The sequence below is a fragment of the Periplaneta americana genome, chromosome 7 (assembly GCF_040183065.1).
Source record: "Periplaneta americana isolate PAMFEO1 chromosome 7, P.americana_PAMFEO1_priV1, whole genome shotgun sequence".
NCBI lineage: Eukaryota > Metazoa > Arthropoda > Insecta > Blattodea > Blattidae > Periplaneta > Periplaneta americana.
In genome coordinates this window covers 171,484,150-171,498,490 of record NC_091123.1, presented here as the reverse complement: position 1 = coordinate 171,498,490, position 14,341 = coordinate 171,484,150, and the positions used below count along the sequence as shown (strand labels likewise).

Below are 14,341 nucleotides of genomic sequence, written 5' to 3'. Positions count from 1 at the left end.
GCACTACGATCAATGCAAATCGTTATTGTGAGACCTTGCTCCTAGCGATTTTCACCTTTTCACTAAGCTGAAAGACTTTCTGGGTGGTACGCGTTTTGGAAGTGATGAAGAGTTGAAGAAGACAGTGAACACCTGGCTTAATGAACTGGCGGCAGAGGAGTATAACACGGGAATTCTAAAGCTAGTGAACAGATACGACAAATGTTTAAATATAGGTGGTGATTATGTAGAGAAGTAAAGGAAGCTTCAGTTATGTAACAGACTTTGCTTTTTCAAATAAATATATATATTTTTAATTATTACAACAAAACGGTCGTTATTTCCTGGATTCCCCTCGTATATATATTTTTTTAAACTTTGTTAACAATACTTTATATTTTCTGTTGGTAAAATATGAATAAGCAAGGTTAGAATAATCTATTTTTATTTTTAGTATAAAATATGAACTTGTCTACGATAGTAGTAAAATTACAGCGATTTTAGCTCTGCTCCTTAGCGATTTTTGTAAACGTCAGCCTATAATACTTACTTGTAAATTTATTTAGTTGACTTTGTAAAGTTCGTCAAACTTCACATTTTAATAAGATAGCATTGTGTAATACAATTTAGAAGCATTATTGTACTCTATTACTTGTTTTTTTTTTCTGCAGTGCTTGGAAAAATTGACATAATTCAGTTTTCACAAACCTTTTTTGATAATTTATTCACAACTTACACTGGTTTATGGTGATTTGATTTTTTTCTGTATGAATTATTGTAATGGGAGAAATACCTATGTATTTTTTCCAAGCGAACAGATGTTCCGTAAGTTGTCAATAAATTATCAAAAAAGTTTGTGGAACCTGATTTTTGTCACTTTTCCCGAGCACTACAGATTTGTAAGTTGTTAATTTATATTTTGTTAGCATTGTGAAAGAGTCTCTGGTCTGCCACGAGTGTTACTAGGTTCGTTCCAACAAGCGGTTCATGGATCACTTCATGTACGGTTCCTGTACCATCTTATGCGCATGCGCTAGTTGAGCATCTGCTATGGGATTGAAACTGGACTGGACGCTGTTGGAACGCTTTCGCGGATCGTTATGTACTAAATCCAGAGATGCTGTAACTGTGATCATCTTTGATAAGAACGGGATGCTTAACTATTATCGTTTCGCAGCTAATTCTAATTGCAGAAAATAGAATTTCGATTATTTTCTATAAAAAGATGACAAAAAATATGGTAGGCAAGAATTCCGCTAATTCAATGTCGTGTACTGGGGAACTCTGATCTAAAAATAGTCCTTTTTTTTAATTATTTATGTATGTACGTTATTTATTATACTTTTAATCAAAGCTGCATGTTGAAATTGTAATTAACTACTTCAATACCCAAATAATTTCCATTCCCTTTCTTTTTGGCGAAAGTTTAAATTAAATCTCTAGTTTTATTATTCGTCTGTACTGTCACTTTTCATCTTTAACTTCATTGATATGAACAGTCGATCTTGTCTTTCTTCAGTATCCAGGAGACGTTGGTGAGCTTATGCGCATGCGCGTCTCGCATACTCTTCCGTACATGCCTCAATCCACGGACTATTTCTGACCGTTCCGAACCCGTGTCAAAAGCTTGTTGGAACGCCCGACTGCAGTACATGTTTCCGGCTCAGGACTGGTTCGGATTGTGTTGGAACGCTTTTTCTGTACTGCGCATGCTGACGATGGTTACGGACGGTTCCTGATTGTTGTTGGAACAAACCTACTATGTATTATTTCAGCGGCCATCAGCACAATGCACCCTCGGGCTAGCGTCACTTACCTGCTGATAAGACACTGCACTGGAGTAAATCCTGGCTGCTGGTGGATATGCTTGATTCCTCTCCCTTCTGCCGTTAGGAAAGTTCAGGATAACAGACAGGGTTTGGAATTGAACGGGTTACATCATCTGCTTGTCTATGCGGATGACGTGAATATGTTAGGAGAAAATCCACAAACGATTAGGGAAAACACGAGAATTTTATTTGAAGCAAGTAAATTGATAGGTTTGCAAGTAAATACTGAAAAGACAAAGTATATGATTATGTCTCGTGACCAGAATATTATACAAAATGGAAACATAAAAATTGGAGATTTATCCTTAGAAGAGGTTGAAAAGTTCAACTTGTAGCAACAGTAACAAAATAAATGACACTTGGGAGGAAATTAAACTCGGAATAAATATGGGAAATGCCTGTTATTATTCGGTTGATAAGCTTTTGTCATCTTGACTCCTGTCAAAAATTCTGAAAGTTAGAATTTATAAAACAGTTATATTACCGGTTGTTCTTTATGGTTGTGAAACTTAGACTCTCACTTTGAGAGAGGAACATAGGTTAAGGGTGTTTGAGGTTAAGGTGCTTAGGAAAATATTTGGGGCTAAGAGGGATGAAGTTACAGGAGAATGGAGAAAGTTACACAACGCACAACTGCACGCATAGTTTTCTTCACCTGACATAATTAGGAACATTAAATCCAAACGTTTGAGATGGGCAGGGCATGTATGGACGAATCCAGAAATGCGTATAGACTGTTAGTTGGGAGACCGGAGGCGAAAAAAACCTTTGGGGAGGCCGAGACGTAGGTGGGAGGATAATATTAAAATGGATTTGAGGGAGGTAGAATATGATGATAGAGACTGGATTAATCTTGCGCAGGATAGGGACCGGTGGCAGGCTTATGTGAGGGCGGTAATAAACGTGGGGGTTCCTAAAAAGCCGTAAGTATAAAGTAACTAAGTAAATGAGTAAGTACATAGAATGTGAAGTGTATGTTGTGTAAATTTCAGATACAGACCTACTTACGGAGCCAGAATGCTACGGCAATTAAATAATAAACACAATACAATATTTAGTGCCATTATTTATTTTAGTGCATGTCAATGGTACAGTTCAAGTATTACATTCTGTACATTAACAGATTATCGGGATTTTACACAGAGGCATACGTCACTTCCACTTCCACAGTAAGAACTGTCAACGCAAGAGCCCCAAGTGCAATCCTCCACCTTCGTGCATTCCACTGTGAAAAAATGAAGGCGCATATTAGTAGTATAAAACTGACAATTCAAAACATTTATATCAAGCAATACGACGGTGAATTTATTTCAATTTTTGGAGTAAGTCTCTGAATAAAAGTCTTTAATATGTGTAAATATTAATTATTTTGATGGTAACCATTTATTATTAACAGAGAAATATTAATTCCGGGCCGATTGTCGAACTTGGACTCCCAGTTCTACGCACTTGTTGGTCACAAATGGACGGGCGACATGTGCGAGCCACATATGGCGTCTCATTTCGACCCATACGAAATACAGAGATACATCTTGATACCGTCCGATACGGTAGTGCATCTTTGCCACAAGCTTCATGTAACCTTTGATGACATTGGCGTGAATTTCTACCACGGGCTACATCGAATTTTATCCACGATCGCTCCTCAAGTTTAGTAAATCTAACAGATGTATTCTTCTACATTTAACAATTTAACATTTTTTGTCATAGCAACCGGTTTTATCATTCAATACATCAACAATATTTCCAACTAAAATCATCAATTGTCCCTTATCGCTTGCGAATGCGCAAGACCCATTCCCGGCAGTGTTGCCACTACTTTTTTACAAGCCATTTATATTGTTATTGTGTTTAGTTTTGTATGTAATACAGTCAGGAGAGGGAATTGTTAATTCCTATTGTTATTGTAGTAAAATCTCGATAAAGCGCTATTGTCAAGTGACGTATTTCACTCTCGCAATTTAGCTTATCCTCTGTAGTCGGAAGGAGAGGGGGAAGGACTAGAATATAACGTATTACTATCACACGTATAAGAAACTTACCAATAATTATACTTCTTTATTCCCCTTACTTCTAGGAAACGTAAAATACAAAAGTTCAATATTTTCTTTAATCGCTCTACGTACTGCAAACCTAAGATGTAAGAGAATGTTTGACGAGGGACTAAATAGGCTACAATAAAATGTTTCTACGAGTACATCGTGTACACCACGAGTTCCGGTATACTATGATAAACAACTTCACAAAACTTCATTGATTAGTAATTATATATATGACTAGCCGTACCCGTGCCCTCCGCTGCACCAGTTAGAAATAAATATAAAGTAATTACATAATTAAAATAGGAAATTTGATCCAGGGAACATTCGTGTTTGATAGAAGGATTAATTGTTTAATATGTTACGTACTTAATTTAAATTGTATTAAAAATATTAAAATGCGATCATTTTGATCCAGAGACACTCATTTGGTTCAATGACAATTCCTTTAACATGTTTCTTAATTGTTATTACCAATTATTTTTGGAAAAGCGAAAATTAACAGAAAAATTTTGGCTACAGATTTATTATTATATTTATATTATATTATATTATATTATATTATATTATATTATATTATATTATATAAGAAGTGTGTTGATAACGGATGTACTCGAATTAGAAAGTTTTTAATTTGTTGTGGGAGCTCTTGAATCTCGGGAGGAACAACTTTTACAACAGCGCAACATAATCTGCTTGGCTCATTACCCAATTTTTTTGCATTGCATTTATTGCATATGTATTTTATGTATTTTAGCACGATTCAATTGAGCGTAGTTAAAATTTGAATTATAAAATAATGGATTGCTAAGCTAACGTACTATTACTGCATACTAAATCAATACACTCTCGTTGTTCGTTAATTCTCTGAGATAAAAATGAATATGTTCATAAACATTATTGTAAGAAATACAGGAAATGAATATACAGAATAACCTATCAAGTTTTCTGTGCATAAGAAGCTATTTTAATCTTACCTGTCCTCAATTCACTCAAAAGTTACTGTAATAACATTATAGCATTATGTCCATCCAGAGAAACTACACTTTCCAATGATGAAATAATAATTAATTATACAAATCGGTTAATTTAGTTTCCGATATATTACTTCATACAAACACAGAAACATTCTCTGTAGGCTATGTTTCATAGCTTTCGATTGTTGTGTCCAAAGCCCCTTATAGACGAAGGCATTTGTTTTTTATTTCAATACACCGCCTTAGATGGCAGTTATTTTAATTTTAAAACTCATTTATCTCATTAAATATCAGTCCTATCAAAATTTTTCAGAGAATAAAACTTATCAGAAATCATTTTTAAAGAAACTTTTGTTATGTAACATATTTCACAAAAATCAATAATAAGCGAGATATTTCGATTTATTTAATTCAGGCCCCCTTATAACCCCCCTTTTAAATAATGTATTTTGAATGCCATATAGCCTAAAATCTAAGTTACAACGAACTTAATTTATATTCCAATTTTCATGTAAATCGGTTCAGCCATTATCGCGTGAAAAGGTAACAAACATACAGACAGACATACAAACAAAAATTTCAAAAAAGCGATTTTCGGTTTCAGGGTGGTTAATTATATATGTTAGGACCAATTATTTTTGGAAAATCGAAAATTACCAGAAAAATTTCGGCTACAGATTTATTATTAGTATAGATTCAGTGGGCTCCAACCAGCACAAAATGGCATTGTCGATAAACGGTTATTTGTGAATCTATAATTACTGGAACTTTTTTTGCTTCTCTTCATTTTTACTTTTCATTATTAAGTTTTTGATCATCACTTCTGAAATATTCTCTATACATTTTGGCATTTGCAAAAGTATAATTGTATTTTCTCTAATCGACAAGAATTATTTATTTTACCTCCATTATGGCATAATTCAAAACAATCTCACTCCATTATTTGTACTTCGCAATTGTATTAATATTTGCGTAAAGAAACTTATGGATTATCCAACTGAATTTCTTTTCTTTTTCCCGGGATTTAAATGTATTAGAATTTATACAATTATATAAAAACTAGTGGCTTGTGCAGCAAATGCTGCAAACTAAGTTCATTAGACGTTCAAATAAACATTTTTCAGATTTATTTTCAATGAAGAATACCAGACATTCTGAAAGTTATTTGCTTCCATAATAATGCAACATACTCTCTCTCGAGCCAATACTGAAGAGAACCACGCATATAAATATCTACACCACACCGCCATTAAATATATGAAAAAGACCCAACGCCACTTGAATAATAACTATAAAAATATTTGATTTTTAACAATTTTATTATCTTACGTAAGTTTTATACCTTTCAGTAACATATACTATATATACTATATAGCCGCCACTCAGTAAAATATAGAAATCAAAATCTAATTTAAGTTATTCTCTACATCTACTTATATAACCCCAAAACGTTTCACTTTCATATCATCAGTATAGGATTAATATGTATAATTAATGAAAAATAATCACATCATGGCATTAACTATAATAATATTTCATTTCTAATGGTAATAATGTCATCAAACCACCTCAAGTTTTGTAGTTTTTAATATCCAATACACAGCTGGACCCAGAAAATTACGTACCACAGAATCCAACCTGTAAATTATTTTAATAAGTTAAGTTTTTAATAACCAATTTAATTTGAGTTCTAATATGTCAGCATTCTTGTAGATCATGGCCTTCGTGTAATATTGTTTACTGTAGTGTGTGTTTTTATTCTGAAATACAATTAGCTAGTTCTCAAAACTGACGAGAGATGATTTTGGAATATAGGACAATTATGTTGAAAAATTGACATTTCACTGAAAACTACTATTTTTCTGAAAAAACTTTGAGTTCCAAGCTTCAAAATTAGGGGTCACTTATTAAAATCCGTTCAGCCGTTTTCCCGTAATTTCCATTACCAGCACCAGTTCAAATTATATATATATATATATATATATATATATATATATATATATATATATATTTACTTATTTTCGTTCACAAACATCAACTTAAAATGCTCATCCTCTCTTTTAAAACACACAAGATGAGATAAATCCTCCCTTTTACAAGAAGCAAGGTGTTATGTAACATCTGGGTTAAATCATAGTTTTGTTACTATACAAAACGGTAATAATATTTATATGCATTTTTTTACAAATATATCCTGATACCTGTAAAGTAAATAAAGGCTGTAAAGGTTTAATAAGAAAATAAGAGTTTTATATAATAGCTATATAATTTATTTTTATTCTTACTAATTATAACCAATAATTACTAAATGTTTATATTTTATTTTGCTCTATGTTCTGCTTCTTATTCTTAACTCATATTAAATAATAATTATTAAATGGTTGTCAACTTTGTTTGTTATTTTAATTCTTTACTCATTGTAATTAACAAATGATTCTAGGTCTACATTTTGTTTTTAATACATTTTAAAGCAAATTAATTGATTTTAATAGTCTTCTTAAATGTTTGCGTACACGAGCACTAAACTGACTGCCAAACACTAGCAATGCACATCCTGGAACAATGATATTTTAATGTATGTATTATTACTATTATTATTATTACTACTATTCCAGTTTGTATGTCTATGCGTTCTTTCCAGTTGATGAAAAGTCCGTTAATATTCAGAATTTAAAAATTCACTTTAAATACACGACAGTATAGTGATATAAGTTTACTTAATTCAACGGTAGGCCTAGGGGAAACCCGGGCAAAGCGGATAAGCTAAGAACAAACAATGCCACAGGCTATATTTTGGTGCTCCCGAAATAAAATCTTCATGACATTGGTTGTACACATGTTGTCCACATATATAAAAAACAGCAATTCGTTTCTCGTACCTACGGACAATGATATGGTTTGAGAAAGAAAATATAGTTAATTATCCGCTTTGCCCGGGTGCACGGACAAAGCGAATAATTAACCCGGGCAAAGTGAATATCCCTATAGCATTTTCACATTTATACTTCATTTTTATTCACTGATAATAGAATTAAATCAACACATAAACACGATGTTAATGAGTTATATTAGACGATAGGATATGTTATTTACAGCCCATTACAGCACGTTAGATTAGTACAAAATACAAGTTTGAACAAGTCGACGTTTCACTAGCACTGAAGACTTGGATTTCTTCTGCTTTTGCTCCTGCCCATAAGTTACTTCTCTTTCAACGTTTTTAATCGGTATAGATGTAAGAACTTCAGAGCGCTGACATTTTCTTCGTTGAACTCGTATCTTTCGAGCATCCACTTCTGCCACTGGTCTAAATCAAAAGAACTGACTTGGATTCTCTTGCTGACGATGTTGAGGATTTTGATGTTACCGGAACTGAAAATCTGAGTGTAATTGATGTATTGAATATTCCTTCAATCTCTGAAGATAACGACATCACAGAGGTGGTTGATTCTGAGTGAGCATTAACTGTTTCTTCAGCCGCTGAAGAAGCTGGCACCGCAGAATTTGTTAAATCTGAGCCAGCTGTCGTTTCGCTGATTTCTATCTCAAGTCGGCGATCTGTAAGTTGATCTGGAGCAAAATCTTCACCAACAAACACGTTATGGTTGTATGGCCAGATAGCAGAACCAATAATTGGAAGATTTTATTTCTTCAAGTGCTTTCTTCATGGCTTCTTCAGACCATTTGGCTTGTTCCGTCTTCCTCTTGAAAAATTAAACCATCTGAAAACACATTATGACATTTTAAGTAAAAATTAAGATCAGTGTTACTGATTTATAATTTAATTAGTGTGACTTAATGCCTCCACTATGTAAAATGATCTAACACGATTTATTACAATAGACAAATACATACAAAAATACAGCTAACACTTATATAGTCAAATAAAGGTGGCAGGGCAAAGAGGATAAGTTATCCACTTTCAACTATTTACTTTGCCCGCAGATGCCACTTCGCTTTTCATTTAAGGTTATACAAACATAAACGTCAATAATCTTCTTCGTAAGTACGGCACTTTAGAAGTAATCGTATCGCCTATATATTACTATCACATAACAAAAAGTTTTTGCAGTATTGTGTGTTGTACATTTGTTTCTCTTACCTTGAAATATTTTAAGAAAACGGTCAATTTTCTTCAAACACACGCTGACTTCTTCTCTCACTAGATAGAATGACGACAAGTCAGTTCCAACAGCAAAATCTGGTTGGGATTCTTCCCCAACATAGCAGAAAGCGCTACCTGTTGGCGTTTCTAAGAAATAGGCATTATTCTCTTTGCCCGGGTTATTCGTTTTGCCCGGGTCTCCCCTACGTTGTTTAAACACCGTTTGTTATTATTACGAATTATTAATTTATTACCAATGCTCGAATACCGAAATCATTGTTACAACCCTCAATTCACAGTACGAAATTATATTGCGATACAAAAGAGTAAGTACACTATAACAAAATCGAGGAAAAGTTAGGAATGTCGAGACGATATAGTCCTTTTTATTTTCGAGACTTTTGTTACTCACTTAACACATGTTTATTGCTTATTATCTTTTGCACGATCGATGTAACTAATAAACATTCAAGGGAGTACTGTTTTGCTGTAAAGATCATTAAAATTTGGTGTTATAATACAATCGATGAAGATGATTGAAAGCTATGATTCCGATGTGTCCGTGGACATGAGTTATTAACAATTTTATTAGATGTAACTATAGTAATATGCGTTACAAGAGCGGTATCACAGTCTACTATATACAGTCGCGAAGCTCAATATGTAGTAAAAATGCAAACATGGATAGTTGCCCACCACCAGGATCGCTACTATCGCCTCATCATCGCAGATCTCTCTCCTAGCAGCCGACAAAATATGTTACACTTTCGTTGTGTTCTTTTGGAAAAATTAACACCATCCTTCCATTATTGAAATATTAAATGCATAAAGTTAATTTATTATTTTAATGAAGTATATTAAATTCCACCATAAACTCGAAGATACCTGCAAGAAATAGGTTAATATTATTTTTGTTTGTGCAAAACGAACTGAAATTTACTATAATCGCTTCACTCATTCAAGATTATAGCGATAATTAACTATGAAACCAATAAATATTAATTTGCATTTCCCTTTACAACAATAATAATGGAAATATGAATTTATGGATTAACTTATGTACGTGTACCGTACTTGCAGTGTAGGCTTACGTAGTTGAGGTTAAGCAATAATAATCACACCAGAATTGGAAATAAAACGTGATTAATAAATTTTATTGTAACAGACTTTTTCTACGTCTCTAATAAAGTAAAAATAAAAATAACAACAAAATTAACAGCTATAATTAAAAACATATCCTTTGAAAAAAAAAAAGTAGGCCTAAGCAATAATAATCCCACCAGAATTGAAAATAAAACGTGATCAATAAATTTCATTAAAACAAACTTAATTTTTCTGCGTCTCTAGTAAAATATTATTATTCCAATTATTCTATTTCAGCCATTAACATTTTCATTACAACCAGTAACGAACATTTCACAAGCATCAATGTGAAATACGCAACGAGCTAGCACTCGATGGAAATACGATTCAGTCCAAAGTCGACCGTGGACAGTCTATTGTTTCTAGTTGCTAACCGCTTCGAGCGCTTTATCACGAGATTTGCAAAAAATCACCTCAAGCTTCGCGACTGTATATAGTAGACTGTGGCGGTATGTTGAAGTTTTCATGTTCGAGGAAAAGTTTGAAAAAGAGAAACGTAGTTGAGAATTGAAAGAAAACATACCGCTCGTGTATCGTACATTATTTTGTGCGAAGATCGTTTATTACATACCTAAAAGAGGAATTTCTAATTAGTTGCAATGAAATCTCCATCTTGGTTTCTGTTCAATGACTGCAAATTTGCAAAACAAACATATTTATCTTCAACATTGTTGCTTTAAAATGTTTTTACTATACTCTAGCAGGCCGTGATATACGTCTGTCTTTTTTCCCCCCCAGTCTATGATGAGTTTGGAATCTTGTTGATTTTTTCACGGCTTCCTTAATGTTACTTGCCGTAACTTTAGTGGAGTTGTAGAGTTTACTTAATTTTTGCAAATATTTAAAAACAATAATTAACAGTGCAATTTAGGTGGAATTGCAGTGGTAAGTTTGCAATTTACAATTATTACTATATTGAACGTCTCTAAAAATAATATGTTAAAAGCCTAAAGCAGTAAAATCAATAAGTCACTTAAGCGGTAAGAAGAGGAAAATTGTTATGTGTGTTAGGTTGGGAATAATTAATGTGGAATTTTAGACTTTCCGCGGATTGGTTTTGTGCGGAAACCAAGCAAATACGCACGATCTCGCACAAAATAATTGTAGTGCTGTTGTGAGTTTGAACAATTATTTTCTCTAGTAACTACTCTGTGAATTCAACATAACTTACAAGCCATATTAACAATAGTTGCCGTTACAACAAAAATCACGATAGTATAAAAATATATTATAGTTGTTCATATTTCTTTTTTGGCTACACATTATGCAAACAGAAACTTCAGTATGTATCTCATGATTGTTTCTCTTAAATATCTGACTTCGATGCAAATAATAAATAACTTACTCAAGGCGAGGCTCTGGGTGGCAAGCATCTGAAACAATTCATAAATCCGTGACATATTAATTCAAACATTGCATGTGGTTTCAACAAAAGTTAATATATAATGATATTCTAGAACAAGGAATGTCACTGTTGATATATTGATCTACTTTGTGTTTATTTACTTATCTCTCTTAATTTTTGCAAGTACATATTCTGTTATTTTTAATGATGCTTGCAGAGAAGATGTTAACTAGAAATTTATTCGTTGTATTTAAAGAAACATTGAAAAAACTGAATTTATGATACTTTAATTTCTCTTCATAATAAATTTCATAATTTAGTTATGGCATCTGAAAACAGGAAAAATTACAAAAGTACAATATTTTTTATGCTCGATGATGCCGAAATGTAGTAATTACACACCTGGTAGCAGCCCTTTAATGGACCTCATAAAAGTACATCTATTCATTAAAGTTCAGGTGTTCCACCTATCAGAAAATAGCATTGTAGCAATATGAAAGCGCAAGTATCGATTATTCTCGGATATGCAATCGAAAGACAACTAGTTCTGTTACAATAATAATTAGCGTTAATTGTAAATAATATTCAAGTAAATTCAATTTGTCATCTCGTTTTTCAATGTCTAATTCAATTTCAAGGTTATATCAAGATTAATGTTTATTTTGCTCTCTAGATTATATCAAGGTCAATGTCGACATTTATTTCTCGGAAAAAATCTATACTTTCGCGTCTGCGCACATCTCACAATTTACGAGCTATTGCACAAGGTCAGTTCCGCTCGTCAGTCAGATAAGAATAACATGAGTATTTGTGAATAATTTCGAGTTAGAAATATGGTCGAGCATAAAAAGTCGCATGAAACTTGACTATAATGGCAATTAAGACGCTCGTATGAAAATTATGAAACGCGCTTGCGCTCGTTTCGTAAACATACTCGCGTCTTAATTACTACCATTATAGGCTCGTTGCATAATGTACTAATTTAAATTAAATATAATATTTAAAAATTTACCATTATTACGAGTAGAAACGCAAAGAGGAACAAACTATGAGTGGCCGACATTTTACAGTGGACTCTTGCACAGGTACTGCAAATAATAGTTTGAAATAATTACATAAATAAATAGCTAAACAATTAACAGCATTCACATCACTCTATAATATCACAAAATATCTGATCATTTTTATCTTTTCTCTAATGCTATTGTCCAATATTTACATGCAGAACATAGTACATTTGTTTTTGCAGAATGCATGCTTTTTATGAAGGTATTTGTTTAAACTACAAAAATAAGATCCAGAGCAAAATATTAAATTAATTAAAAATTATAGAATACGTGAGTAATATTGAGATGCATTCTTAACTGTGAATTGGATTTGTCAATTGTGAAATCTTTTTGAAATTAAGATGTGTTGGTCCATGATGTCTATTATACATTGATATAAATAAAGCTATTTACTTTTAAAAGCAATGTTTTCATATATCTTTACATCATTGTACGTGAAAATATTACATACTGAATACATAATATATCGTCATATCCTATATCTCCCACTGGATTTAAAGGCCTCAGCAAACTTTATCGATCGTCTTGTAATCTGAGCGATATTTGAAATTTCGGGCAATGGTCCCTTCCTTTCGACAAAATAATGCATCAGTCATTATTATAATGTGAATAATAGACTCCTCATTGCAAACCTCTTCAAGCCTAATTTAAAACTGTTCGTCCACACCTGTGGAGTAACGGTTAGCACATCTAGCCGCGAAACCAGGTGGCCCGGTCGGGGCAAGTTACCTGAGTTTTTTTTCCGGAGATTTTCCCTCAACCCAATATGAGGAAATCCTGGGTAACTTTCGGTACTGGACCGCGGATTATTTTTCACCGGCATTATCACCTTCATCTCATTCAGACGCTAAATAACCTGAGATGTTGATACAGCGTCGTAAAATAACCGAATAAAAAGAAAATAAAACTGTTCTAAAAAAGAAGGGACCCATAAGATTACGACTAGTTATCCCTTCATGGTCTCATTTTGCCTTCAGATTTCGTTACCTATCTTAACATTACTCACTTATTGTATTGTGATATACTGTATTTTAAAGGCTAATAGTGTCAATAACATTATAAGAAATAAAACTGAAAGAAGTCACCCAATACGTACCTAATCCAAGTTAGTTCGAAGTGTGAAGATGATTTAGTGGAAATTCAGTATGTGTAGACCTATTATATACTAGCAACAGTGCTTTTACCTTATTTTAAAATATGTTAATTTAACATACTAATTTGCTTCTATCAGTACGACAGTGTCATAACCAGTACCCTAATGTTATATCTAAATGGATAATTACTGATGTATCTTTATCTTTGTCTTCTTCTTTCAACTGGCTTTGTTTCTCAACATTTATCTATCGCTGTCGTAATTATTCTCGCTTCAATTAACTATACCTTCCATAAGGTTTAATGACACGGTTTTTTTTTTATAAAAAATTGCGCAATTTAAAAAATTTCTTAACTTACGTTATAGATTTCGAAAGACATTTCATTTTACTTCGAATATTATTTCTTAAAGAACTGTTTTCATGCGTCCAACAATAACATTGTACAGAATTAGATAAAACACTTCTAGTTGGCCGAAAGCTAACGATTGAAGTAGCCTGATTTTATGGTTAATATATTTTTAAATTTACATCGTAATAATCTGACTTGGAATCGACTTCGTGGTAAATTAACTTAACGTTTGGTAGGCCAAGTTTTTAATTTCCTAAATTTAATTTCATTGAGTCATGATTAAATGTGCAGTATATTCTTCAGTCTTCCGAAAGTGGAAGGGTGGTGTCAAAAAATTGGAAAGAAAATTATGAAACGTGCATACATATTTTAGGTAAAATATTTAAAAATGCTAATATACGAGGGTTGTAAATA

At 32.7% G+C, this 14,341-nt stretch overlaps 1 long non-coding RNA gene across 1 annotated transcript; it reads right to left on the bottom strand.

Moving 5' to 3' along the window:
• Positions 1 to 2,856: 2,856 nt before the first annotated feature.
• LOC138703721 (uncharacterized) lies at positions 2,857 to 13,619 on the bottom strand. Its single transcript, XR_011333247.1, has 4 exons — positions 13,581 to 13,619; positions 12,430 to 12,505; positions 11,418 to 11,445; positions 2,857 to 3,033 (listed from the first exon to the last, which is right to left on the bottom strand). It is a non-coding gene; the product is annotated as an uncharacterized lncRNA (long non-coding RNA).
• Between the last annotated feature and the right edge of the window lie 722 nt (positions 13,620 to 14,341).